The sequence below is a fragment of the Amblyomma maculatum genome, chromosome 8, assembly GCF_055883805.1.
Source record: "Amblyomma maculatum isolate TAMU_Amacu chromosome 8, ASM5588380v1, whole genome shotgun sequence".
Taxonomy (NCBI): Eukaryota; Metazoa; Arthropoda; class Arachnida; order Ixodida; family Ixodidae; genus Amblyomma; species Amblyomma maculatum.
Window position 1 is genome coordinate 80,779,739 of NC_139351.1, and position 27,576 is coordinate 80,807,314.

General features: G+C 46.5%; 1 protein-coding gene and 1 pseudogene across 1 annotated transcript in view; both read right to left on the reverse strand.

The window, feature by feature from the left end:
- LOC146181587 (tRNA (cytidine(32)/guanosine(34)-2'-O)-methyltransferase-like) overlaps positions 1-27,576 on the reverse strand; it is a 308,502-nt gene that overhangs the window by 71,556 nt on the left and 209,370 nt on the right. The window lies entirely within an intron of this gene.
- Positions 15,380-20,116, reverse strand: LOC146181591 (uncharacterized; annotated as a pseudogene).

Sequence of the window (27,576 nt, forward strand, 5' to 3'; positions counted from 1 at the left end):
CAAATGGGCACAAATGCACACAAAATAGGCGACACGACCAATGTGTCGTATAGTCACAGTTTTACAGTCGTAAGCAAAAGTAATATACAACACTCAATCTGGAGTGGAGCTCTGGAAAACCTCAGCACCTTCATCTGGCAGAAACTATTGGGGATTGACACAATAGTGGGGGTGCCCCATTTTATGTGTTGCTGTCACTGTTCCTGTCGCTGATGTTAGATATAATTTCGATGCAGTTTTCCCGAGCATCATTCCCGACTAAATGTTGTATACCACTTTTGCTCACGACTGTACATCCCAGCAGGCTTGTTCTTGAAATGCATAGGTAAGCTGCCTAGCATTACGTCAGTTGAGAGCTTTGGAGCATTCGGGGCGTGAACCCCCTGGTTCAAGAACGAGACACTGTGCAGGGGTCAAACAAACACTGTATACTTGTGTGGTTCTACGCTTTTATTGGTTTCAACATCCCAAAGCGACAAAGGCTTAGTAGCCATAGTGGAGGGCTGCGGACAATTTAATCATCTGCAGTCCCTAAAAATCATGCGGTACATGGGCGCTTCGTGTACCGCCTCCATCGAAACGCGGCCGGGATTGAATCCAGATCTCCTGGCTCAGTGGTCGAGAAAAGGGCGCCACCGCACAGCAAACACGGTAGGGCAAAGCATATGATAGACAAGAGCTGGCCTGAGATCATTTTAGAGCTTTCCAATTTGTCAAAAATGGTGTCAGTTTCGCAACCTAGTTCATTCTGTTACCCGCGGATCCCGTTAACATTGCGATCAACGCGCTAAATGCCGACAGGCAGAAAAACCGACGGGGTAGGCACGAACCTTCGAAACAGACTGAATGCCAGCCGCACATTCGAAATATTCGGACACCTCCGCCTTGCTCGATTGCCAATGCTGTCATAGATTCCTATGATTGCCGGTCACTCTCTTAAACACGATCAAAAAATACTGCACCAGTGTAGAGTGAAAAATGAGGTCTGGGTTTTTGTGCAATTCGCGAACGATCTTATGAGTAGACATGAAAAAAGGAAACGACGCTCTGAAACATCAATTAAGAGTAGGGTAGTCTTCTGAAATTTAGCAATATTCTGCGTTTGAAGCTTGTCGTGCGCCCGCATCCAGTAGCTACACCTCCATTTACTATCCTTTGGTCTAACAAATAGAAACCGTTGGGTATGACGCGAAATCGTTAACGGCTTTCTCTGCTCCTTCCCATGTGGCTCTTATTTCGTGTACATTCACTTCGCCACTGTTATCACTGAGCACATCATTTGTGCCTCCCTTATCTCGCGCATGCATGTTAGCCTACAGTTCTAAACATCACTATATGAATAACCATCCGACGCAGACAAAGCCCTCTTTTCACCAGTCCTACGAGTTAACAACTCTTATTAACTCGACCAATTCAAGTGGTCTCGTGACATCAAATAGCCAGTTAAGCAGTTAGTACTCATGCATATCGCCTGCCATATATCCGCACGTCGTTGTTCGTTACAACGCTGACGTTGATAGCGCCGTATTTGCTGGTATATGGAGCATTTAAATAGATCGCGTTAAAATCTGCAAGCGTCCCTCTGAATGATCTCCCGATGCACTATTCGTTTTGGTGCACTCCGGATATATGTGACAATCTGGCGTTTATAAACAAATTTCTATCTGAAGAATTCGTTTGTCCAGAATTGTTTGGGTATGATTCGCACACACTCGCCTTAAAGGAAGAGCAGCAGCCGGCGCTGCTCTGATAACTGCGCTTATTCTCTTCTCAGTTTAGTCTCCTCCTCGCCTTCACGGTAGCAAATCATCGGCTTGCTCTCGTGGCAACAACCGTGAGATTTTACAGTCAGAATATGCTCTATCCATTGTAGACACACTACACTCTCCATAAGGCACTTCTGTTGAAAACGTTCCACTGATGTGCGCCACTTTTCAAAGACTGTCCATATGAAATAATAATTTCCCTTAAGTTCCAATGCTATTCGAATTAATTAACGTCCTATAAAGCTTAGTCCGCATTCACAGGGACACATTGTAAAAGGGTTCTGCTTATGAGTGGAATTAACTTTTTCAAATAGAACTGATGTCGAACCAGATCAACAGTGTACGGTTCTTTCCTTGGCAGGCCCCTTCTGGTCTCTCCCTCCTGTCACCTTAATGTGCAGGGCGGGATTTCCTTCTTTCCCCTTTGTCACCTGCCAAGCTTGACAGGAGGTCCGCGAAGGCTTCACAGGACACCGGGCGGTTATCCCTAAATTGGACAAGACATTCGACATAACCTTTGTTTTTTCCGCCGCCTAGTGCATGCACCCTTGGTGGGTTCTGTGTGACATTTAATCCTCAAACGACATTGTACAGTCGTACAGACGAGGAAGGCTTTCTCTGGATGCTCCCACTTCATTTCTGAGATTCCTCCCCAACAAGCCATAAATACTGGCTAGATGTGTGTAAAAGTAAAAAACGGTTGTCCAGGGCATAAAATGACATCTATTTCGGATCCCTCAAAGAGCATTGTGACCACCTAACGCACGCGATTACCGCTACGTGGAATACCTTTTGAATCGTGTAAATTTCGCCCTCGACGTGACCCTGCGGCCAAACTTCTCGTCCCGCTCTACAGTAACTTGCTTGAGCAAGAACTGGGGTCTCGGGGATAACTTTTGTCTGTAATTATGCCGAAAAGTGCAAGCAAGAAAGTTAAAGGCCCTTATTTATTGCCACAATTTCATAACTTTGCAGGTGTGCGCACCCACCATCGCGACGTCATCCCATCCGTTGTCAAGCATCGACGATCACCCTTTCTCACAATTGGATCATCCATCATCGGAACACCAGGCGGCGGCCACGCTATTATGTGGGCTCCGACTGGAACGCTCTGTGACAACTTCCCTATAGGCGCAGTGCTCTCCGGTGCTGACGTCGTTGATGGCCCACCGAACACGACGTGCGCTCTTGACCTGCGCATTTACGCTCATATTGTGTGTGTGCGAGTGTGTGCATATTTAAATGACTTTTGAATTCGAGGTGTTCCTTCCTTTCCCGGGGGAGGGCGCTAGGCAGTCAAGGCGAGCATGAAAGCGAGCGATCAGCCTCGCCACGTCAATGTCCTGACCCCAGACTTGGCTGTCAGAGTTTGGAGTAACGAGTACAAGGAACTGCGGCGGTGCAGGAAAGGATAGTGGCGATATCCTTTAAGGCAGATTACATAATACCACTTCGAATACGTTACAAAATATCCCCAGCAGCATGCTTAAAACGCTCAATTTTAGTGCTTGAGTTCGATATCACGTGGCATTCACATGGTTTTCTCCTAAGCTCGTACAAAGGAGTTGTTTTGTGGAAGAGTGTTGCGCACTTCGTGTATTTGGTGATCGGTCCACTCCGCTTGTTTTTTTCATATTTAATTCCTATCTCTCACACGTCTCCCCAGCTGTTAAGCGGAGGACTGCTGTAACTGTGGCAAGTGAGGTTACGGTCAGTTTGCGAATGCGCATTCTAGATTGGGAAGGCAGCAATGAGTTAACACCATTGAAAAGGCCTTCTATATGCGGTAGTAGTGCCAACATATCTCAGGCGGCTTCATCATACGTGTTTCCCTGCTGCTAATGGTGGTTTGGGGACACGTCCAGATTGCTCACTCTATTGCTTACAGCAGTAATGATTTAATCAGCGCTACTAATCTTATCGGTTTTCCCTTACCTTACACCGAGAGAACTTGAACAATATCTGGGGGAATGGCATTTTTCGTGTAAACGAACCAAACTGTTTTCTGAATAAATACTCTTAAACTGACACAAGGAGGAGGAGGTAAGCTTTATTAAAGAAGAGGTCGTAGGCGCGGGGTAGGTTGACGTTCCCGTTCCCGCGCTGGGCTCCTCTTCTAGGCCGGACGCCAGGTGGCTGACCGACGATGTCGTTCGGCGACCTCTTCGGCCCGCTCCGTGACTCGGAGTTGAACCTCCGGGTCGGAGCTGAGCAGCGCGGCCTCCCACTGAGATTGGGTAGAGAGCTGCAGACTCTGTGATGGCTTGTCTTGATTACATGAGTACAGGATGTGTGGTGTGTCTGCCTTTTGATGTCCACAGAGAGACCAGACAGGGCTGAACTGCTCTGGGAACCATATGGAGTACATGTACGGATTAAAGAAAGTGTCTGTTTGAAGCTGCCGCCAGGTGACTTATTGTGTTTTACTTAGAGGTCTATGTGGTTCTGGGAAGATTTGTCTTTCTTTCTTGAAGTGGGTAGTAATTTCTTTGTGGGTTGTCATCCGCTCCTTGGCCGACTTGAGCTCACGGCAGCGCACCTCCCGGTTAACTACGAATCCTCGGGCAAATTGGTGCGCTGCCTCGTTCCCAGGATGGTCCGAATGGGCAGGGACCCAGATCAATGTGATAAGGCGGGTATGGGAGATTTTGATGGCTGCGGAGTGGGCCCTTCCTTTTGCAAAATTTCGAATTGCGGTTTTAGAGTCGCTAAGGATGTACTTGGCAGTGGTGGAGGTAATGGCTAAAGCTATGGCAGCCTCTTCGGCCTCCTCCGGAAATTTTGTTTTATTGATTGTCGCCGATACGAGGGGAGAACCTCGATGACCGACAACTGCCAGGGAAAAGGCATCTCTGTCCGCATGTTCTGCCACGTCCACGTGCGCCGTGTCTTTCTGTACTGAAAATCTTTCGTGTAATTTTTGTGTCCTAGCCTTTCTGTCCGTATCGTATTCTGGATACATGTTTTTAGGCAGAGGACGGACTTAATTGCTCGTGCACGTGTCTTGGAATCGGCAAAGTGTGGGCAGGGGTCTCTTCATATTGTACTCCTCCTTTTTTTAGGATGAAACGACCCGTTTCAGTGCTTGATAGTCGTTCGTATTGTGCGGTGAGGTGTGCTTCCATCATTTCCGCTAAGGTGTTATGAATTCCTAACTTTAGTAGTGTTTCATTTGGGGTATGACGAGGGACGTTAAGCGCAATTTTATAGGACTGCCTAATTAGAAAATCCAGGTCGTCTCTTTCTCTAACTGTGAGGGTGACATATGGTGTAGAGTAGATGACTCTGCTAAGAACGAAGGCTTCTACTAGTTTCCTGGTCTCAGCTTCTCCACGCCTATTCGCGATTCGTCTGAGGAGGGAAATTTGGTTGACGGTGTTTTTCAGTTTCTTAATTAAAGTGGCGTTTTTTTTGTTTGACTGTATGAGCATTCCCAAGATTCTTAGTGTTTCCACTTCTTGGATGGCTGCATCTTCTGCGCAGATTTTGATCGCAGGCGCTTTATTCTTTCTTTGAAGCTTTGGGTGTAGAATGAGTAATTCAGATTTTTGGGGGGAACACGCGAGTCCCGCGGCTTGCGCCTCCTCTAAGACTACGTCTACCGCTTGTTGTAGCGTATCTTGTATCGTGCCAATACTCCCCTTGGTGGTCCGAAGTTTCAAGCACCTGCTACAAGGGACAACACCCGGATACGTCGACTCCGACACACGGACAAGAACCGTGAGTGTACAAGGCACCTTTCAAGACCTTATTTACGCAAATCGGAGCTCGGGAGACCGAGCTCCGACTGTCTAAATCCAGCGTCGCTCCGGCGCCCTTGCTTACCCAAACGCCAGGCCTAGTGCGGCGCGAACGCCACGGCGGCAGTCATGAAATACGCCGTAGTTGGGACGAACGCTTCCCCAGCCGAATTCGAAACACCAGATTGGAAGACAATTGTTTCTTACCGTACCAAGAACCCCAAAGCTGAGTCATTAACACCTCAGAAGAAAAATGAGCAGTCCGAGAAACCGAAGGCGAAACCTCTCCCTCCGCTACATCCCAAGAAACCGCTACCCAGATTCCCGGAGGACTATAAAATCATCTACGGACCAACGGGTGGCATAGACATCACGCGCGCTACACCGAGAAATCTATCAGACAAGCGATCGCAACAGCGAGCGGCGTCACCGCATCCGCGGCCGAAAACGACCAATCTAGAACCAACTCTGCAAAAAATGTGATCACCATATCGACGCCGGTGCAGGCAAACTCACTACGCTACGTCGCAGTGAAGCAAATCAAAATAGAGGGCAAAGACATTGTTATGACGTCGGGCATTATCTATAGGGCTTACGATGGCGAAACGCATTAAGAAATGACCGAATTCGGAAAAGAAACCCTGACATCGTTCAAGCACGCACCATGGGAAGTCCCTCCTGCTTTACTTCGACGCGGACGAACTCCCAGATAGCATCGTCTGCTTCGGAGTCCTGTACCCAGTTTTCCCCTTCATTCCTAAAGTAGAGGCGTGCGCAAACTCCAGAAGAGTCGGCCACAGAAGAGACGTATGTCCGGAGCCACCGCAACAACGGTGCCCGCCCAGTCAAAAAATCCTTCAAAGTATTCTGAAGGCACCAACAAGATTCTTGAGGGCGCCAGTAGGTTTTTTGAATGCACCTCTACATGCGCTTGAATGACTCTGAAGGTAAGCCTGATCGCATCGCTGCTGTTCTGAAGGTGCCGTCAGCCTCGCTACGGGCAATCCTGTTTGCATCGGCGCGACTGTGAGAGTTCTGAAGGAATCCGCACGCGTGAGTCTGAAGGGGCTGAAGGAGTCTGTTGGCAGCCCTGCTCTTATTGGCGTGTCTTTGACGGAATCCTGCAGAAACCTGCTTGCAGCTCGGTCTGCCTGTGGGCGCAGCTTTGAAGCTCTAAATGGCTCCGTCAGCCCCACACTTGTGTATCCACTCTGACGCGGAAATAACATATACTGCTAGCAAGAAGTCTAATTGCGCGGATTCGTGCATATGTCAGCTAGTTTGTATAGGAGACATACCCAATGCTGTAGCAGATTAACTGCAGGCTTTCATATTGACTGAATTTGGCCCGAAATCATGTGAAACGTGTCCTGAGTGCGCATATATATGACACGGACGCGCACTAGCATATTTACATATTTACGTGTGAGGTAAACATTGCTGCTCATGTGCGTATCGGTTAACATAGTGTCTGAAGACATAACTGATTCTCGGAAAGGCACGTACAGCGGACGTCATTATGGGCTTAAATATATATATATATATATATATATATATATATATATATATATATATATATATATATATATATATATATATATATATATATATATATATATATATATATATATATATATATATATATATATATATATATATATATATATATATCGCAAAGCCGCTTGCTACGTGTGCTGTTTCGGACCGGGAGGAGCAGAAGCTATGCGGCGCCGGACTTCGGTACACGCGTAAAAATTGCCAATTTGCACGAAAATAGGAGTAAATTTGCAGTTCAACGCTGCAGCCCAGCGACTTGTGGCAAGAAGTGTATAACCGAAAGGCATGCTGCTTTTCACGCACTCGAACGTCAATCGCCCCTTTCCGGACAGTAAGCGGGAAGATAGCCTCAGCGCAACACACACTTAATTTTACAATGTAAACTTGGGTTTTCCCTATAGTCGTTCCCGATCGAAAGTACCGCGGTTCCGTCCGACATATACCTTCAAACCACAGCCGTTATAGTTAATCGTCCATCTCGGAAATGGGCTGAGCTAGTATGCTAATTAAGCGATCGAGTTGTACAGCAGACGTCGTTTCCGAAACAGCGCCCTTTGAAGACAATCCGGAAAGGCGAGTGCGCGCATGTACACCTGTACAGCAACTTCGGAAAGCAACTGTACAGCAACTTCAATCACGTACGTGACACTGGGCGACTCCGCGCGCGAAGCCAAACTGTACATATATCATTGAAATTTTACCGCGTGATCGACAACATACACACTGGGATAACTACTGCAGGGCTATAATAATAAAAATGGGGCCCTGGGCGGAATGAACATGCAACACCCTCCCCCATTCCCGTCTGCACTTCTATACTTCAATATAGCCCATTTCATTTTGACTACAGATAATTAAAAAGGAACAAGATGAGATCATAGTGTGAAATTGATGCATTTTGCAGTACACAGAACACAGGGGCAATACCCGGGCTTAACACACTCAGATATAGTCAGACCAGGTGGTTCTTATAAATTGGTAAAAAAAAGAGTAGCCACTGCAGAGCCGCTATGTGGCTCCAACCTCCTCTTACTCTTGACATGTCCCTCTTCTAAATCTGCAGGATGATGGCCTGTTTGAGAGCTGTAGGGTGATAGTGATGAAGGTTGAAAAGGAAGGTTTTCCTGCTATCTGGTGTTCCAGTTACATATTCGTTTAGGTTGCCCACTGCCACAGGGCAACACATTTTAAAGAAAACCATTAAAAGCCCTTCTCAAGCAAGTGTAGATCACGTCAGAAGAAAGGAACTTCTCATATGGTGGGGAAATAGTTTTTGCAGCTCGACAAGGTATCCCCAAAAGCTAAATAGAATCAGATTATGCTGAGGCCCATCTCCTCACTCTGTTTTTTCACAAATATGAAGGAGGTTAGAATAAATGGGCCCCCTCCTCTTAACCTTGGAGACGAGACTCTAGGCTGCAGCCTCCTTAGTCTTCATCTCAATCCAGCACTGGACACAACACCAAATCAAAAATAAAAATGACAATCGGCAGACTTTTGTCAAGGGCACTTATTTCAGACGAAGAAAGCAGTTTTACAGCTGAATTTCTAGTGTGCTGTTTTCATGCTACATGAGGACAGGACTCCATCTGGATGTGCAAAATTTCCCAGCTGGAAGCAAGAACCAGACACAGCAGCTGGACGTAATTTCTAGTTCAATGATCCAGCTGAAAATAGGGCTGATGTTTACTTGGAATTGTACAGGGTTTTGAATATTTGGGGGCTGGGATTTAAAAAACTCCTATGCAAAATCTACTACCCCATTCCAGCTGAAATAACGTTCACAAAGTATCAAAATATCGTCTACGTTATCTGATAAGTGATTCAACATCGTTACTTGCCTAGATTTTTCGTAATCGAGGAAAAACTGCTCTCGGTGGCGTGCACAATTTTCGCAGAAGAGAGTCGAAAAGTTATTTTGACATGGTGCGTCATCTGTCGGGAAGCGAGGCAAGCGCGCCAGCGTGGCCGAGTGGTTTGGGCGCCCGTCTCGGCTGCGGGAGTTGGTCAGTTCGAACCCGCCGCCGGACACCCATCGGTAAAATTGGGTACAAGCGTCCCCCGGCCCGGCGCCCGGCTCTTTCAGGGGTGTGCGTTTGGGAGAGGCTCTGCTAATCCTGCTGTGCTCCTTCGGGGGCTTAGTTTCGAACAACCATGGTCTGCAAAGGCCGTGCTGAAAAAAAAAAGGGCCACATAATGGGCTGTTGCCGCGCAAGGCGGACTTATTGTTGTCCGATGGCGGAACGAATCACTGCCACATCGGCGCAACTATTTGGGCCGTGACCCCTTTTCCCAAGCATTTCACCCCAGAAGAGCCGAGCACCAGGCCGGGGGAAAGCTTGTACCCATTTAAAAACAGATGGGTAACCGGCGGCACCAGGGATCGAACCCAGTGCCTCCCGAATGCGAGGCGGATGCTCTACCACAAGGCCACCGCTTCGGTGGCCTTGTGGTAGAGCATCCGCCTCGCATGTGGCCCTTTTTTTTCCTTTTTTTTTTCTTGAACCAACATTTTTGGTTCATGGCCCGTTTTCCCAAGCATTTCACCCCAGAAGAGCCGAGCACCAGGCCGGGAGAAATCTTGTACCCATTGGAAACCGGTGGGTACCCGGCGGGACTGGGGATCGAACCCCGTACCTCCCGAATGCGAGGCGGATGCTCTACCACAGGGCCACCGCTTCAGTTTTTCTTTTTTTTTTCTTGAACCGACATTTTGGTTCATGGACCCTTTTCCCAAGCATTTCACCCCAGAAGAGCCGAGCACCAGGCCGGGGGAAACCTTGTACCCATTGGAAACCGGTGGGTACCCGGCGGCACTGGGGACCGAACCCCGTACCTCCCGAATGCGAGGCGGATGCTCTACCACAAGGCCAGCGCTTCGGTAAAAGGGCCACATAATGGGCTGTTGCCGCGCAAGGCGGACTTATTGTTGTCCGATGGCGGAACGAATCACTGCCACATCGGCGCAACTATTTGGGCCGTGACCCCTTTTCCCAAGCATTTCGCCCCAGAAGAGCCCAGCACCAGGCCCGGGGAAAGCTTGTACCCATTTAAAAACCGGTGGGTAACCGGCGGCACCAGGGATTGAACCCGGTACCTCCCGAATGCGAGGCGGATGCTCTACCACAAGGCCACCGCTTCGGTACTTTTTTCGGCGCAACTATCCGGGCCGTGACCCCCTTTCCCAAGCATTTCACCCCAGAAGAGCCGAGCACCAGGCCGGGGGAAATCTTGTACCCATTGGAAACCGGTGGGTAGCCGGCGGCACTGGGGATCGAACCCCGTACCTCCCGAAAGCGAGGCGGATGCTCTACCACAAGGCCACCGCTAACCACTAGCCGTGGCCTAGTGGTTAGGGCGCCCGTCTCGGCTGCAGGGAGGTGATTAGTTCGAAACCCACCGCCGGACACCCACCGGTTAAAATTGGGTACAAGCGTTCCCCGGCCTGGCGCCCGGCTCCTCTGGGGGACTGCGCTTGGGGGAAGCTCCGTAAACCCCGCTGTGCCCTCGCGGGCCACAACCCCAGTTTCGAATGTCGCAGCCTGCTAAAGGTGGTTACCCTCGGCTAAATGCCGCGATGCCCTCAATGCTCCTAACGCAACGGCATCTCCTCAGTGAGGAAGCGAAATGCCCTACGCACCCTGTCCTGTGCGAATCTTTGTGCAGATCGACTCCCCTCCCTCCCAGCGCCACGGTGCCTCCGCGATGTGACACTTTCGCGAGGCGCGCACACCGTCGCCTGCAGTTCTGGAAAAACCTAGTGGTTAGAGCGCCCGTCTCGGCTGCGGGAGGTGGTTAGTTCGAAACCCACCGCCGGACACCCACCGGTAAAAATGGGTACAAGCGTCCCCCGGCCTGGCGCTCGGCTTTTCCAGGGGTGTGCGTTTGGGAGAAGCTCCGTAAACCCCGCTGCGCGCCCCTCCTCCGCAGTGGGCCCAAACCCAGTTTCGAACCTCGCAGCCTGCAAAGGTGGTTCTGTTTGTCTTTCAAAGGTACTCCCTTTGACCCTCACCTGAAGTGCTCCCCTAGAGCCTCAGCTGCAGCAGTCCTAAAAAAAAAAAAAAAGGGCCACATACTGGGTTTTTGCCGCGCGAGGCGGGCTTATTGTTGTCCGATGGCGGAACTGATCACTGCAACATCGGCGTAACTATTTAGGCCGTGACACCTTTTCCCAAGCATTTCACCCCAGAAGAGCCGAGCACCAGGCCGGGGGAAAGCTTGTACCCATTGATAAACCGGTGGGTAACCGGCGGCACCAGGGATCGAACCCGGTACCTCCCGAATGCGAGGCGGATGCTCTACCACAAGGCCACCGCTTCGGTCATTGAGCATTGAGGGCGTCGCGGCATTTAGCCAAGGGTAACCACCTTTAGCAGGCTGCGACATTCGAAACTGGGGTTGTGGCCCACGAGGGCACAGCGGGGTTTACGGAGCTTCCCCCAAGCGCAGTCCCCCAGAGGAGCCGGGCGCCAGGCCGGGGAACGCTTGTACCCAATTTTAACCGGTGGGTGTCCGGCGGTGGGTTTCGAACTAACCACCTCCCGCAGCCGAGACCCAAATAGTTGCGCCGATGTGGCAGTGATTCCTTCCGCCATCGGACAACAATAAGTCCGCCTTGCGCGGCAACAGCCCATTATGTGGCCCTTTTTTTTTCTTGAACCAACGTTTTTGGTTCATGGCCCCCTTTCCCAAGCATTTCACCCCAGAAGAGCCGAGCACCAGGCCGGGGGAAATCTTGTACCCATTGGAAACCGGTGGGTACCCGGCGGTACTGGGGATCGAACCCCGTACCTCCCGAATGCGAGGCGGATGCTGTACCACAAGGCCACCAAGCTCGCCAACGGCCGGGATGGAGCTTGCCTCGCTGCTCGACAGATGACGCACCATGTCAAAATAACTTTTCGACTCTCTTCTGCGAAAATTGTGCACGCCACCGAGAGCAGTTTTTCCTCGATTTCGGAAAATCTAGGCAAGTAACAATGTTCAATCACTTATCAGATAACGTAGACGATATTTTGATACTTTGTGAACGTTATTTCAGCTGGAATGGGGTAGTAGATTTTGCATTGAAATTTTTTTAATCCCAGCCCCCAAATACTCAAGTCCCTGTATACCTATGATGTTGCTACTACCTTACTGAATATTCGGAAGAGCAGCGTTTAAGGCACTTTCAATAAAAAAGTAATCCATGTCTGTTGAAGGAGGTCCCCTACCACCAATTTTCATGATGCTGGGTTAATCCATGGTGGATATTTTTGCACTTACTTTCCAGCCTGTGATATGTGCAGCACTATATCTAAACAATTCAAAAAAGTATTAACTATATTGTCACGATAACTAGTCATCACTGACAGGCTGGTAGACCTCCGTTAAGAGGCATTTGCTCCAGCATTTAGTTGTATCACCATAGGGGTTAAGGCAAGAATTTATTTCACAGCAGAAGTTAAGCTTTCCTTACAAGAACACACCCCTGTAGCATACACAGCATAAAGAAATGTCAGTTTGAGGTTGTCACATACAGCAATCTGATTTATTACATATGCTGGACCACAACAACAAAGCAGAAGGTGTAATAAATGGCTGAAATAAACATAAAAAATAAAAACAAATTATGACAATATGTAATGCATACTATGCATTTCAATGCACTGCAGTGCAGGACGCTACCGCATGAATGGAAAACCGCAGACGTGAGCTTCATACCCAAACACGAGAAGGAAATCATAATCTTTAATCTCCGCCCGATATCCCTCACATCGTGCATGGCCAAGCCAATGGAGAAAGCAGTACAACTCCGCTTCCCTAGCTACTTTGAAGACAACTTACTGCACCACAGTATGTTTGGTTTCCGAAGCCACCTATCAACTCAAGATGTCCCCTGCAGCTCAAACATGAGGTCGTTGACTCAGCCCGTAAACGAGGCTTTCCCACCATATTGGCACTCGACCTAAAGGGATCATTCCGCAATGTCAGACACTCCAAAATCTTGGACAACCTTCAAAGCATGCACTTTGGAGTCTGCACCTACAACTACGTGAAGGAATTCCAGGAAAATAGTCAAATATACAAGATCTAAGATACAAGATCCAACCTCATTCATATCCACATGGACATTAAGGGTACACCCCAAAAAGCAGTGCTCTCGCCGCTTCTTTTTAACCTGGCCCTTTTGCATGTACCGGACCGACTCAACGCCATAGAAGGCATACACCATGCCCTGCATGCAGATGACATCACCATCTGGCACCAAGAGGTAATGTGGCACAGGTCGAGGATGCCCTCCAGAAGGCCATCAACACTGTGCAAAACTGTGTCACCGACTGCGGAATTACCTGCTCTTCTTTTTCACTTGTTCATTTTTTTACTTAAGTCAAAACATCTAGTCATGCACCCCCGTGGCAGCAACGAACCGATCCAAATTACGATCCACGATACACCCATTCCTTAAGCAAACATCATTCACATCCTCAGCCTGTACATTAGCAACAAAGGGATCAACGTGACAGTATCGCTAAGCTTCGGACAACATGTGAACAAACCAGCAGAATGCTCTCACATAATACAACCAAGAAGAATGGTACATGACATGCTGAACTAATCCAGGCCTTTGTCATCAGCCGCATAAGCTACGCGTAACCCCATACCTCAAGCTACGAAAGAACGACCTCAAGTAACTCGACGCTATACTTTGCATTGCCTACAAGTGGGCGGACTAGGGCTACCTCTCACTGCATCTAGCGACCGGATCCTTAAATTTTGCGTGGACAATACCATCAACAAACTCATCTTGTAACATTCCGTCTCTCTGGTACCGCCACTGGACTGCAAGTACTTGAACAGCTCAGCATTAGCCTTCCTTGCACCATGCAGTAGAGACAGGACATACCATATGAATGGAGGGAAAAACTCCACGCCATGCCCCTACCACACAATATTCATCCCTAATATCACGAGGCACGACGCAAATCTTGAGCTGGGACGATGGATACGAACTACTCTAAGGACAAATGTGAATGCTGCGGATCCCTGCGAAGGCATAACAACACCAGCCGTCATTTGTCTAGGTCATACGGCAGTGGGGCCGACGGCTAGAAATTCAGACGTCACACAAATGGAGGATATAGTGATTGCATTAGCTGCAAAACATACCAATTCTATATACATCGTCACAGACTCCAAAACAACCTACAGAAACCACATGTAAGGCCAGGTTGCTCCCATGGCCTGTGAAATTCTATCTCGAGCCAAACACCAGGCCTGAGACAAAGTATTAGTTAATATGGGTACCTGGTCAACAAGGGGTACAGGGAAACGAGTGTGCACATGCCACAGCCCGAGCATTCCTCTCACGAGATCCCTCATCACTCCACCCACATGACCACATATGAAAATACTGCAACATGTCCACTTAGCGAGCCAAACATGCCCAGCACCTGCTAAAGGACTCGATAAATCAGAGGAGTGTCACCTAAGGAATTTACAAACGTCCTAAAATAGCCCAGCTAGACTGCACAAAATTAGTCCGGGTACTTTGTCACTTGAATGCACATTTTGCGGCCAGAAAGCAGACCTTTACCATATGGTATGGGCTTGCCAAGAAAACCAAGCCATACCTCGCAAAGAAAACCCAACGTGGGCAGATTAGGAGGTGGCCCTGTATAGCTCCGACCTAGCGACACAAAGAATCTTGCTAGCGAGAGCTTGGGCAGCGGCAGCAGTCAGCGGAGTCCTGGACTGAGGACCCGACCAACCCCACACTCCACCACTTAACTCATGTAGCCCAAATAAATGTTTTATACTACTACTACAACTAGCATTATACTAAATGCAGCAAACATTTCAAACACTAAAGAAACAAGAGAAAAGCATAATCATCCTATGAGAATGCAAAAAGGCATGTCATTTAAGTTTCGTCAGAGAATTTCATGTCAGCCTATGGGCACAACAGCATTTTTACATTATTTGAACTCATGAATTGTGCAACTCCAGCACATGTTACAAATTCCCATTTGATCGAAAATATCTGCAGCCCACAACTACAATGTCTTTCATATCCTATCCCGCCGTGGTGGTGCAGTGGTTAGGGTGCTCAACTACTGTGCCCAAGGATGCTGGCCCGGCCGCAGTGGCCGCTTTTCGATGGAGGTGAAAAAGCAAGGTGCCTGTGTGCTGTGCGATGTCAGGGCATGCTAACGAATCCCAGGTGGTCTAAATTTCCTGAGCCCTCCACTACGTCATCTCTCATAGCCTGAGTCGCTTTGAGACGTTAAACCCCACAGACCAGACTAAACGTCTCTCATATCTCAAGGTAGAACAAGAGGAAGATGGCTATACAGTACAAAACAGAAATGAACACAGATTGATGGGGAGCTTCAGTTGACAAGCCATGCCATGTTTCGAGTTTCGACAAGGGAACTTGTCAACACCCTGTTGAAACCTTGGCTCGGCTTGCAAACTGAGACTCCCCATAAACCCTTGTTCACTTCTTTCACACCTGATATCCCAGGTCACTTTGGCACAGCAAACCCCATAAAATAAACAAAATATGCATTACTCCAGTATCAGTCCCTTTCTTTCTGATTAGGCACCTCACACAAGTACGAAACATTATCCACATAAAAAAACACACTGCACAGCCACATCATCAGAACAATACAGAGAATTATTTTCAGCAGCAGGTGAATGTTGACATTGCACAATATCAGGCACATCAAACACTAGTGGTGTGGCAAGTAATCTTTGAGTGTGTAAATACACAGAGCCTCCATTTACATAAATTCCAAGTATACAACAATAAAAACCATCTATCATTTTTATATAGCATGAGCAGGTCTTCTTAGGTGTCGAATAATCTGAACTGTGCACAATAATGCTGCCAATTTGAGCGCGAAAGTACCTTGACATTTGTGGTATACAGCCAAATTTTAAGTTGAAAATATTTCCAAGGTGTTCAGAAAAACAAATAGAATGCGGTATACCGAGAGCACATGTCTGATAGGTCCTTTTACACTGAGCCCCAATATTTTTCTTGGCGCAAGCCAAATGAGCAGGAAGTTCCAACTGGCTTTCCAAATCTCGACATGTTTGATTCATAATGCATCGTTCAGCCACCTGAATAGGAACAAGCTTGGCTGCTGACACAAGCCGCAGTGCACGGCCAACTCCATCCTCAAAAGGAAAAGTTGATGTGCCCCACAGTGGGACAAACATGCGCGTTGCCTTAGGCAGATGTAGCAGCTGGTGAACATTGAACGTCATCGCTGTTTGACTGTACAGCCGAGCCATCTGTTGCACAAACGAGAACAATAATTTTTCAGCTGCACAAATGTCACTTTCACTCACAATGTCCTTCAGCAACAAAAACACTGCCTTCACAAGGAGTCCAAAATGCACAAGGTAGGCCCGAGGAAGGAGCCCTGATAGGCAAGGGACACTATAAAACAAGAGCCAGTACCGCCACTCAGTTGCCTTCCAATATGCACGCTCCGAGAGGGGTCGTCCGGTTCTTGAAAAGGTTATGGGAGGCTTAATGGCACGTAGTCTAGAGTCCAAAAGTCTGATGTGTCACCCGATGTAGAACTGCGATCCTGTAACTGACAGCCACAGGTCAGCCAGCTGTTTTGTAACGCCCTCCAATACACAGTGCATATAGTCTGGAGGTAGACCCCATACGAGGTCAAGGCCTTTCAGTTTAAACACTGGGGATGGCCCCTTGAAGTCTTCAAAGGTGTCTTCAGACTGTGCTGCATTTCGCATTGCTTGAAGCACACCCCTATGCGTGCGTTCACAGGCTAGCTGGCTATTGTAAAGGTACTTGACTGTGCCTGTAAAAATTGAAAACATGCTACATCACCATCTACTACAGTCAGATACAACCCAAGTCTGCACTAACCGCCATGCAGCATTCCTCATGATACAAAGTAGGCCACCATTGAAGATTTTGGGGTTACAAAAGTAAAATTTTAAGCTAAGCATCAGACCAGATTGCAAGCTAAAATTTTATTGCCTCTGGATGGTTTCGTATGGTCAAATATCAAAAACAGCCGTTCAACAAGGTAATACAAATGCACATTCTATGGCTTCCCCTAAACTAAAAACCTTTAACACAGAACCTATCACTAAAATTGTTAAAACATCCCAGAGCAGCACAATAAAGATAAAGGTAATAAAAAAAACACTAGTCAATGACTATGCTTCTCCACAATGTGATATTTGAGCTCAAGTGTTGTGTTTAAACCATAAATGCTATAGACAAAACATGCTGAGTCATGGCTTTGGCTGCACACAAGGGAACTAGGAGTCGCCACTGCTCTTGCCTACTCATGCAATGCCCCGATTTTTTTCCTATGCTAACATTGCACCCTACTCCTGTGGTTTCCTCCGCATGCACTGTGACTATTATCCCTTCACCATCAACACAACACAGCAACAGGCCCATGAGAGCTGCACTTTGGAATACTATGCGAGAATTTTGTCCGCATTGATGGAAGCAGAGTGCCATGCCAGGTACAGCCAGTTGTACTACCAAACGCAAGACATGAAACTGCATGGCTAATGGTCATTTTAAGCAGACTGCTATGTCCTCACAGAAAGGTAGCAATAAATGTTCATCTTTCAGCAGGCACGGCTCCAATCTTTACAAGTGTTCGGAAAATGGCAGCAAAATTAGTGCTGGTTCGTGTGCTTGTCTCTTTCTTGGTCTGTGTCTGTTCTGCGCTGTTAAACCACCATTATGAAGCAACACCAACTAGCCCAGTCTACAGCAAAATTACGATTTTCACTCCTGAAATATAGCAGTGCATTTTGACTCTTCAACCGTCGATTTCATCCTCACCATCTGATTATGTTCAAAAAGCATGCAATTAAAATAAACTTCCTGCACTTATATGTACCTAACAGTTAGTAGGCAGGCATACATTTGGTTGGTTTATTTGGTATATCAGTGTTTATTGCTGTGTTGCTTTTGCTTACCAATAAGTTTGCAGCTTCATAGTGTCATTATGACACCAAATTGTTGTTATTACTGTGGACCCATTGGAAATGAAATGCCCTTATGAAGTATAATAATCAATGAAACTTACCATCGACACATGTACCTTCCTCAAGGCACCAGCTGCACCCATAATAATCGTTAAATTGTTTCATGTTGAGGATGGATGCCCTTGCCTGTGAATCCACACAGCACAGAATCGCATGGACTGAAGACTTTACGATGGTGCCTGTATGGGATCACACAATTGTGCCAATATTTTGCAGTTCCTCAACAAACTTCAGCATAAAAATGTGCATTGGTGGATGTTCCTTTGTGAACCAAAGTGAGGGTCACATTTCGCCACCGAAGCTCGAAGAGGAGCTCATTCACCATCACTTGAATGGGCCAGATGGAGCTTTTTGATGACTCAAAAACAGGTGCTCCATCAGTGTTGAACATAAGAGTGATGTTACTCCATGTCATGCTGAGCTGACGGCGAATACTCCTGTACAGGTCACCATCAGTAATATCTCTGTATATTCCTGGCTCCCGGATAACTGTAGACAAATTCTGAAGATTTTTAAAAAGAACTGAGCAAGAACGCCTGATCAAATCTGATAACTGTTGCTTGAGGTCGAAAATCACAAAAAAGCTTCCAACTCCTATTAAATTTTTTACAGTAGTTTTGATGTGACAGTTGCCACAAGTGACCTCACTGCTGCTGGACATTTCATGAGTGCTTCCATCATACTCATGGCAGTGCTGACAGAATAAGTGTAGCCTCAGTGCCTTTTTTTTGTCTTTCCATAACTTCCTCAGCATATACGGGGTAGGTGGCACAACTTCTTTTTCAAAGAGGGCATTCAGAAGTATGAGAAGACCTTTTACTTGCGACCAAGTAAACCCTGCCATGACAATATAAGACAAAATCAACAGCAGTGCTTGTGCTTTAGTAGTTGGCTGATGTGGCAATGTTTCCTTTGAAAGGTTCCCAATGTAGGTGTCGAAATCATTACAAAGTCTTGCTGTTCAGCTTCATCTTCAACATTCTCATCATCCTGTTCCATGCTTTCATTGGCATTGCATGCCGCAGACTCTTCGTCAGAGTTGTAGTGTGCTTGAGACTCATGGTCACTACTGTCAGAGTCGGCAGTGTCATCTGCATACGCAGGCTGCATTTCAGCATCACCTTGTGTTGCCTCTGTACTACTTGGACTTGAGCCTTCAGTGACATGAACCAGGACCTCCTCTGCATGAACACTTGCGGATTCATCTGTACCTGCATGCTGGTTGTCCTGCAAATGAAAATAAAAATAATGCAGCTTGCCGCCATAAGCATTGCAATTTCCATTCTTTGCAGCGAATTACAGCAACCACACATTTCATGCATTTTATTGCCCAGAAAAATAAACTGCAACCTGGATCTAAAATTGGGACATTTGTAAGGGTGGCGGCCTCACCGTGCCCGCTTATACATTAAATCGGTGCCTCTGCAGTAATTGCGATGTCAATCCATGTGTTTAAACTGTAACTCCAAGGGAAAAAAAATCTTGCTGAGATCTTACATCATTAACAGGATAAGCACACCTACCTGAACAACAGCTGAAGTCTTTTTGGCTCTTTTGCTTGCATTGGCGACAGTCTGTCTAGGGACTTCAACACTTGTTCCCGGTTCGAGATAGTGCCTGTAACGCTGTCACCGCTTTCCTGTCATCGCAAAATAAAGCGAGTCCACCGCGTACAGAGCGCCAGCCTTTCGCGCACTTTTACCGTAGACACGGTTCCACTGAGAATGAAAAGGCTATCTCTCAGCAGCTATAAATATCGCAAGAGGACAAAAGGATCGATGCGGTGTTTGGCTAACGGAAGGATAAAAGAAGCTAACGGAAGTATGAAGGAAGTTAGGTTGGTTCGGTGTCTTCGGCTGAGACACATGAAACACAGCCTCTGCGCTGGAGCATAGGAAGTGGCGTCAGACACGATGACGCGCGCACATCAGTGGAACGTGCGCTGCGTGCGCCGAGTGTCTCAGCATGAGCAGCGCGAAGCTCACTTACAGCCCGCAGGATGAAACAGGCCATCGGGATAATAAGGCCGACCGCACGCATTTTTTTTATTCGTAGAGTCTTGCTGTTCATCATTGCAGGAGTAGCACGTATTGCTGTGTTAGCAGCGTCGTCTGCTAGCGCAAGCTGCACGACAGGAATGCACCACACCGTCCCCGCCCAGCCCTGCCTCTAACGGTGCTAACGGCCCTAAGATGGGCGTGTTCGCTTCTCTGAGTCCTCTGCCCGCTCTTCGTTGCTCGCTGCTCACTCTGCCCGTCTTTGTTTGTTTCTTCGCTTGTACTGCTTTCGGTGTTTCTACACGCTTTAAGGCCATCAGCAAGATCGACATGTATTGTTTGGTCGAATACCGGTGCGACTTAACGGTAGCTGTAGTTCAGCATACTGATATCGAGCACTTTTCTCCGAACAATGTGGCCGATTTTGATGCGGCAAAAGCCTATCAGGCCTACTGGCATGGTGACGACACCACCCAAGGAGGGTATTACGACGCGAGAATTCTGCATCTGACCGGTGAGTGTTATACGTATACACTATTTACCGCGCGCGCGCATTATGACTTGTACAATTTAGGTTGCCATAGTGAGCTCTGGTGAAGTGACGTGCACAGCCGATGTGATGCGCGACTCACGGTGCATTTCATCGCATGTGAAGTAACCTGGGTGTTGCGCGCGAGTGGATAGATCCCTTACTTTCTTTTATACAAACTGTGCAGTTCGTCTCGTAATTGTGCATATATATGTGCCGTCGAGAGATTTCCATTGGGGCATGCTTGATGCTGTCACGAGTACATACATAGCTGAGATTGGGAAGTGATCGAGCTAGCTGCAGCGAAATAGCTCATATATGAACCTGATCAAAACTGCATGCGTACGCATGTATTGCCTATATGAACTTCAGTAAACAATCTGGCGTTAAAGAAAGACTAATTAGCCAGCAATAACAAACCACGGGTAGACTTCAAATTCTGTAACACAGTGCAAATTCTGCAGTCTTCTATTTGCAAAATGTGTACTCGTGCATGAAGGGCAACATATCTATAAAGCTATATATACCACAGCTCATGTCATATCATTCTTGACAATGCTGTTGCCTGTGAATTCCATGTCTTAGTTTTTTCCAGCACATGTGTAACTTGAAGCATATGGTCGACACCATATAGGGCAATTCACTTAATTATACTCATGACCACTTGCTCTCATGCCCACTCAGATTTACAGTAACCACTACAGTGATATCAACTCATTCGAACTTACACTCACAACTACATGTGGACTCATGAGTCAGTGCACGTGCCAACCTGTGACATGAATACATACATTATCTGAGCTAGACCATTGGCTTTGGCATTTTGGTGCCGACTGTGGGATGAGGAGTTCTTGAACACACAAAAAACTACCGACTGCAACATTTGCTTGGTAACTGCCGACGTCATATCCGTACGCTTAAACACTTCTAGATAAGTGTATTTTTGTGTTTCGCAGGCACACATACGCTGCCTCTACTGCCTCCAGGTTTTCAGGTATTTTAGACTTATATAATTTGGATTTGGCAATAGAGCCTTGAGGGCTTGTTACTTTTGCGTTTGAGGTGGAAATTCATGTCAGCAAGTGTGAAAGCTATTCCCCATTGAAACACTCCAAACTGATTGTAGATCCTGAGTGGCCGCTCCAATGTTTAGGGGAGTTCCCCAAGTTAAACATTTGTGGTAAGAGAGTACTTATTCATTAGTATTGACACAAGTGGAGCCATTACAGCTACAAGGGAAAAGTATACAGCTTTCACAGAAACATTCTAACATATTAGAAGGGAAGTGCAATCTGGTTCAGCGTTTGAACTCGCACTACCTGACTGGGGCAGTCACTCTACTTACTGAGCTAAGCATAATGGATACCATATGGTAGGGCAAGAGCAAATTGACCAATTTGCCATGAGTTGACCAATTTGATCGTCCTTACCTTGTGCTAGCTGTCCTGGTAAACTCGAATAGTAGTGATGGTCCCAGTTAAGCATGGTCACAAGTTCAACCCTTGAAACAGGAGAGATTTTGCAATTTTTGTATGGACGCTGGAAAGGTGTCCTTTGTACTAGTCATGTGGCTGCACATTGTTGGATATTAATGAGTAATTACTTCATTATTACTTCATTATGAACGATGACTTGCTAGCTACACTGCTTGCCATGAAGCTTTCATACATAAGGTGGCACTACACACAAGCTCTGTTGGGGGCACTTCGTGGCCCTACTCCGTGCACCACAATTGCAGACCACTGCACACCGTGCTGGCCTATTCGAGGTCAAGTAGACTGTGGCAGCCCCAAGTTGTGCCTCTTGCCATAGCTGTTTTGAAAGAAATTCCAGTAGCTGATCGCCCTGCTTTGGTTACCTAAACCACATTTCTGCTATTGCAGAAACGGAAGAGGAATTGGCGAACCATGCAGAGAAACGCCGCAGGAGGACAGTACTACCCAGCAGCACGAAGAGGACGAGCAGAGAAAAGGAAAAGGTTGGTAACTGCACCTTGTTTACTGCAAATTGTTTCATATCCTAATGCTAGATTGCAAAACAGCAGCACTCTTCTTACCATGCCAGTGTCCTGTCTATGTTGCTGGAGACCAAATGGTGGCAGAAGGGGGATGGGATGGATGCAGATTCAAAGGTATGATGATGTGAGCTCTAAGCACAGATGTCAGATCTGCTTCTTAAATGGGGAAAAATGACATATCTCTACTTCATAAAGTGATTCTTTTTCACAAGATGTGGCACTTTCTTAGAAGTGTGAAAACATCAGCCTGCTGTATAAAAAATTGGTTTAAAGTATGACCATTTCGGCCTTATAAGCTGTCACTGTACAAGATGTCCTCCTTTTTTTTTGGTAATAGGTATCTATCATCTGCCACAAAGGGCAATTATTTATCGGTCGACATTAATCTTCCCAACATATGTGACATCATCATGCTTTTATCTAAACTGAAGACACGAGTTTGTGAGCTCTTATATTTGATCAGCCCGATTGCTAGAGATGCAGGTGCAACACTGGCAAGCACTGTTTGGAGTTTTCTTTTTTTGTCAATTCTTTGGCATGTCAGTGCATGCAAAACCAAAGGTGTTGAGCAAGGTGTTGATAGAGGTTGATTATAGGCTTGACTAGCCTTTTATAATGAGAGTGTTGAGTATAGTTAGCCTTTAACTGTGAAACCTATCATTATGTCATAGTTAGATTATGAGATTGTTGTAGTTTATTAAAAGATGACAGTTGATACTTAGGGGCATAATGCAGGTCTTGCCTTGTGTTTATTCGTTTTGCATTCACAGGTGTTCATATTCAAATTTTACTGCACATTCAGGCCCCCTTATTAAATCGGACTTTATTTGTAGATCTTTAAAATGCTGAAAGGTCAACTCTGGGGATTTTTTTAGAGTTGTGGGTTAGGTACAGTATATTTCCCAGAAAGGAAGGGGGGGGGCTTGCAATTTTATGCAGAGTGGTGCCACAGTTATGTGAGAGGGCTTCATTCAAAATTTAGTCAAAGCTACTAACCCTGCAAAACTGTCCAGCCAGGCTAGAGCTCTCACGCAGCCTTTTTCTGTTTTGTGGGCATGGGTACCTCGGACCCTGACAATTTCTTCACGGAGCCCCATTTGAGAAATACTGAGGAAAAGATTTGTTTCTAGTTGGGCTGATTACTACTGTTTCATTGCACTGGTTTTGTAGTGCACAAAGATGGGGCCAATATTTAGGTAGACAAATACAGCAAGTCCTATGTTGTCTCTGGCACAGGATGCAATTTTCTAGATACCATACTGAGCAATTTTTTAATGGCAAGAACAGCTGCCTGAAACTGCTTGTTGCCAGTGGCCATGCTCTAGCTAATGCAGTGCTGATATTAAAAATTATCAGAAAACCACTTTTTTTTCACAATTATTGGCTATAATAGTAGTTAAAATGACACTTTGTTCATAAACTGCATAACGCTAAGTGATATGAGCCCTTTCCAAAAATCAATGAAAAGGAAGGGAGCACTAGATGCCATACCATGGTAGATGCAGTGTCGCACTCGCTGCTTAGGTTGTTCTATGAGGCATATGTAAGCTGTATTTAGCTCAAGGTATGCATGCATGACAAATGGAATGAGATCATGACTTGTTCACAACGGATACTTATGGCTCATGGTGGTTTCAGTTTTTTTTTCAAGAAGCCAACTCAGGAATATGTGAATACATTCCAGTGGAATTTCTAAGCTGCATGTGGGCACTCCTGATCAATATGATTGCAGGTAGCACAGCCAACTAAAAAGCTCCGCAAGGAGGTGCAGCGGAAGCATGAGATGGAGCTTGTGGATGAAATGGAGGACAACATACAAGAGGAAACCTCTAAGTGCAGATGTGCAGCCTTAGAAGAAGAGGTGCGCACGCTGCACAAAGAGCTAAGAATAATTAAACAATGGCTCGCAGAGAAAGATGCTGCTGCTAATGGACCTAGCAGCTGCACAGCTGAATGTGAAGAATTAAAAATGAAATAAAAGAACTTCGCTAACTCAACATTGAGCTGCAGAAGAGCCTAACACAGAAAATTTTTTTCATCTGGTGAATGTATAATCTGGTTGCATGCAAGCATGGACAAGTCAGCTGGCAAGCAGATAATGGGATGCTTTAAGAGTACTGGGAGAAAACGTATTAGTATTAATAATGCTGACAACATAAGTTGGAGTTCTGGAGTTAACTTTCCATTAAAGCACATTGTGAAGGAAAATGGGACTGCAGTGGCATGTTCGAACTCGAGGCAGGATCGATAGATAATAGGAGAGGTCTTTGTCTTTTTATGAAAAGAACAAAGTTGATTATTATAATGTGGTGCTAAATGTTGCCTTTGAGATGCATAGCATCTAACATGACCTTTTACGTCAAAATTTCAGAAAGCAGGGTGATATATGCAGCATCGATGGATGTGCATGTTAGTGCAGCACACCCTGAACGGGCTCAGAAAAAGAAAGGCAAGTGAGCTTTACGAACGCATCTGGAATCCTGTTTGTTTTGCTTATCTGGTATAGTACAGTGGCTGGGTAGCAGTAGTGCTTAAAACGGCACCTTTATTGTCTTAATCTAATTGATGAAATGGCCAGTACAGATTTGCAGGATTACATGCTACTAGCTACACAATGGAATGGATAGAAGTGTTGCGCTTGTGTCGTGTGTTGTGTTTTATCTGCCCCCTTGGGCAACTAGAATTGCGCAAGTCTCCAAATATGATCGACATACTGGCCCCTGTGTTAGCGTTGTTGGCCTGTACAGGCACTCACAAATTTGTTCAGAGCACCACACAGGTGGCCACCGGCAGACAAATACAGCCACAATCTGTGCATGCGTGGCCTCCTTAACAAGTGAGCCTCAAGCCTCATTCCCAAGCAGACCTAGACTACCATTTCTTGGTGTTACACAGGCAAGTGAGGGGTAATGAAGCTTGCATAACTAACACTGAATGAGTCTTGGGGCATGATGGCTGACCTTGCACAGCATCGTTACTGAGAAGGCTGCATACTTGCCACAGTCCGCGAGCCAAAATGTGACTCGCTGTAAACGCAGTGCAGCATGAGTTATGTCATCTCATACCCCTCACTTTCTTCTGCAATGCCGAGAAGGCCCCTAGCATTTCCCAAGTAGGAGCAGCACAGCTGTAATCTAGGTTTGACTGTTGATTGCATTACCATGTTTCGCCACCAAGCGGCTACCTGGGTAGTGCTCCAAATTATTCAATGTGTATCTCAATGTCAGTGTGGATACATTGCCTCTTAGGGGTCCTATCCAAATGTAATTTATGATGCATGAAAGTGAATGTAAATGTGTCACTTTTACAGCAATGCTCCCAGCACCACCAGCTACTCCTGCAGCCAGGCATGATGACCTGCGGGATCTAGGTGAGGAAAGTGCATGGTTAAGTTTATCAATGCTGCTTTAGCAAATGGTCTTGCTTATAGCATGATTTTTTTCTAATAAGCTTGAAATATATTTTTTTTTTTCAGTAAAGGCCAATTACATAGCAAATTTCTTAAGAGTTCAGATGCTTTGTGTAAGACTATTGCAAAATTTTGTGCAATACGGGTAGCCTAGGAAGTTCAACAAGGCCTGTAGTTCCTTAGAAAGAATAGACTCTTGTGATAAACTCTTGCTTTTCATATTAACAGCTATGTTTGCCTCATTAACTTCATGCCTTTCGTTCCAAAAAGATTTATTAAATTAGTATGTGGTAGATATTATTAACGATGCATCCTTAATGGTGCACATACTCCCAGACACCTTTAGGGGGGTAGCTGTCCCGGTCGTAAAGGAGATGCCCTCGACTTGCGTGGCAAGCTCAGCCGGAATTTAAGTACCTTGTAGTGAGAGAAGGGAATGGCCGTTTGGTGCCCAGCTTTCGCTGGTTCAAGCCAGAGTAAGGGTCAGAGTCAGAAGTAACAAAACTTTATATACTGCAAGAGGCAATACAGAGGAATACACATGAACACTAAAAATGCACAGACGAGAGGTTCGCAGAAAACAACACTAAGCATGCAACTAAAGAGGTATTAATAACACAAAGGCTTTACAATACAGAATACACGAGAGTCAAATAAACAAACACCAAATTGTTCACCGGGCGCTGTTGCAGCCCGACGCCTTGAGTGTCACGATGTGGCCGTCATGCAAGACGAGTGCCGCTCCCTTGCGGGTCTGTGGGCTTGCCAGCAGCGGGTGATTCCCGGAAGTTGAGGAGAAGCACTTGCGAACACGTCGTAATACTAGCTCACACTGACTGATTGACTCAAGCGACGTGACCTCCATTAATAGTGCGCGCCGCGTCTGTCTGTTCCAGCACGCGAGGCTTCCGAGCACACTTAACTTTGCTTGTTGAAGCGTTCACTTTTCCTCCCGTTGAGCTGCGTGTCGTCATTGGCTATGTGTCGTCAAAAAATCTACATAGGATGAGCACATTCTGGGTTGAGTCACCGTCATCGCCGAGTGATGAGAAAGAGGGTGACACCGATGCGTACAAGGCCACGCACTCTCCTCGCGTGGGGAGGAAGCCGTTTCTTGAAAGACGTCGAACCTTTAATGCGGTGTCACGCTGCCTTAATAAAAAGGTGCGCCGATTTCGTGACATACATATAGACACCAATTGCTTTTTACAGATCTCATATGAATGTTTGATCTGAGGTTTAAACATATCAATGTTGCAGAACGGACTGCGATACCTGCCACCTTGACCAAGACTGCAGCCACTCACAATGTCCCACATCATTCAGGTAAGCAGTTTCTAGTCATGCCAGTTTCTAGTAATAGTGCTGCTTCCACTCAAAATTGATTGCTTAAACGCTGGAAAAAGGAAAACAGTTGCGGAGGTGTAATGTGGGTAAACCTAGCATGACATGTAAAAACACTAGTTAGTCATAATTTATCTTGGTAGGTGGTAGATGTTAATTATTTGCTGTCTTGCCATT